The sequence below is a fragment of the Arachis ipaensis genome, chromosome B4 (assembly GCF_059453495.1).
Source record: "Arachis ipaensis isolate K30076 ecotype BB chromosome B4, ASM5945349v1, whole genome shotgun sequence".
Lineage (NCBI taxonomy): Eukaryota > Viridiplantae > Streptophyta > Magnoliopsida > Fabales > Fabaceae > Arachis > Arachis ipaensis.
The window spans coordinates 127,381,764-127,384,261 of NC_142439.1; the positions used below are offsets into that span (position 1 = coordinate 127,381,764).

Consider the following 2,498-nt stretch of genomic DNA (forward strand, 5'->3'; position numbering starts at 1 on the left):
TCATATTGACTTGCTGAGTCAATATTTTGTTCTGAGCCAATATGGCATTCAGAGTATCAATTTCAAGAACTCCTTTCTTCTGATTCGTCCCATTATTCACATGATTCCTTTCAGAAGTGTACATGAATTGGTTATTTGCAACCATTTCAATGAGTTCCTGAGCTTCTGTAGGCGTCTTCTTCAGATGAAGAGATCCTCCAGCAGAGCTGTCCAATGACATCTTAGACAGTTCAGACAGACCATCATAGAAGATACCTATGATGCTCCATTCTGAAAGCACGTCAGAAGGACACCTTTTGATCAATTGCTTGTATCTTTCCCAAGCTTCATAGAGGGATTCACCTTCCTTCTGTCTGAAGGTTTGGACTTCCACTCTAAGCTTGCTCAATTTTTGAGGTGGAAAGAACTTTGCCAAGAAGGCATTGACTAGCTTTTCCCAAGAGTTCAGGCTTTCTTTAGGTTGTGAATCCAATCATGTTCTAGCTCTGTCTCTTATAGCAAAAGGAAAGAGCATAAGTCTATAGACCTCGGGATCAACCCCATTGGTCTTGACAATGTCACAGATTTGCAAGAATTCAGCTAAGAACTGATGAGGATCTTCCAATGGAAGTCCATGAAACTTGCAATTCTGTTGCATTAGAGAAACTAATTGAGGCTTAAGCTCAAAGTTGTTTGCTCCAATGGCAGGGATTGAGATGCTTCTCCCATAGAAGTCAGGAGTAGGTGCAGTAAAGTCACCAAGCACCTTCCTTGCATTGTTGGCATTGTTGTTGTTTTCGGCTGCCATGGCTTCTTCTTGTTTGAAAAGCTCTGTTAGGTCCTCTACAGAGAGTTGTACTTTAGCTTCTCTTAGCTTTCTCTTCAAGGTCCTTTCAGGTTCAGGATCAGCCTCAACAAGAATGTCTTTGTCCTTACTCCTGCTCATATGAAAAGAGAGGAGAAGAAAATATGGAATCCTCTATGTCACAGTATAGAGATTCCTTAAGGTGTCAGAGGAAAATAAAAATAGAAGGATGAGGTAGAGAAGAGAGAATTCAAAATTGTCAAGAGGGACAGAGTTCGAATTGCTGAAAATGGAGAAGTGTTAGTCCTTTAAATAGAAGGATTTGAGAAGAGGGGAAGAATTTTCGAAATTAAAGTAAAAAGATTTTGAAAAATTAAAAGAAATTTTGAAAATTTGGTAAATGATTTTCGAAAACTAAGATTGGGAAAGAAATTAAGTGATTTTTGAAAAAGATTTTGGAATTAGAAATTAAAAGATATGATTAAAAATAAATTCTGAAAAAGATGTGATTGAAAAGATATGATTGAAAATCAAATGAAAAAAGAAAGTCTTAAAATTGAAGTTGATTACTTGACTAACAAGAAATTAAAAGATATGATTCTAGAATTAAAATTGATCATTTCTTAATAGGCAAGTAACAACTTGAAAATTTGAATTAAATCATTAATTGTAGCAAGGATTTTCGAAAATAATAAAAAAAAATGGAAAGAAATTGATTTTGAAAAGATATCATTGAAGAGATATGATTTGAAAAAGATTTGAATTAAAAACAAAATCTTCCCTCTAGTGTCCTCCTGGCGTTAAACGCCCAGAATGGCATCTATTCTGGCATTTAACGCCCAAAATGCTACCTTTTTGGGCGTTTAACGCCCAGCCAGGTACCCTGGCTGGCGTTTAAACGCCAGTTTTCCTTCCTCACTGGGCGTTTTGAACGCCCAGCTTTTTCTGTGTAATTCCTCTGCTGAATGTTCTGAATCTTCAATTCTCTGTGTTATTGACTTGAAAAGACACAATTTTAAAAATTTTTTGAATTTTTAATGATGAGAAACAATAAAAAATGCAACTAAGATCAAATAAACAATGCATGCAAGACACCAAACTTAGAAGTTTGTATACTAAGGACTATAACAAATTGAAAATGCATATGAAAAACAACAAAAGACACAAAATAAGAGAAATTAAAGATTAGCTTGAAGATCAATGAAGAACATATTACATTTATTCAAAAAAATGCAAGAAAAAGAAAGACATGCAATTGACACAAAACTTAAAAATTTGACACAAGACTCAAACAGAAAACACAGAATATTTTTGGTTTTTATGATTTTATTGATTTTTTTTTGTTTTTTCGAAAATAAGAAATAAAAATCTTAAAATAAAATAAAATTACATAATCTGAGCAACAAGATGAACCGTCAGTTGTCCAAACTTGAACAATCTCCGGCAACGGCGCCAAAAACTTGGTTCACAAAATTGTGATCATCAATGGCGCCAACAACTTGGTACGCACAATTGTAATCTCAACTCTTTGTCACAACTCCGCACAACTAACCAGCAAGTGCACTGGGTCGTCCAAGTAATAAACCTTACATGAGTAAGGGTCGATCCCACGGAGACTGTCGGCTTGAAGCAAGCTATGGTCACCTTGTAAATCTCAGTCAGGCGGATTCAAATGGTTATGGAGAATTTATAATTAAAATATGAACATAAAATA

General features: G+C 35.0%; 1 non-coding gene across 1 annotated transcript; it reads left to right on the top strand.

Annotated features, from left to right (window-relative positions):
- Window positions 1–274: 274 nt before the first annotated feature.
- On the top strand, window positions 275–382 carry LOC148569144 (small nucleolar RNA R71). The gene has a single exon (XR_015882053.1). It is a non-coding gene; the product is annotated as a small nucleolar RNA R71 (small nucleolar RNA).
- The last annotated feature ends 2,116 nt before the right edge of the window (window positions 383–2,498 follow it).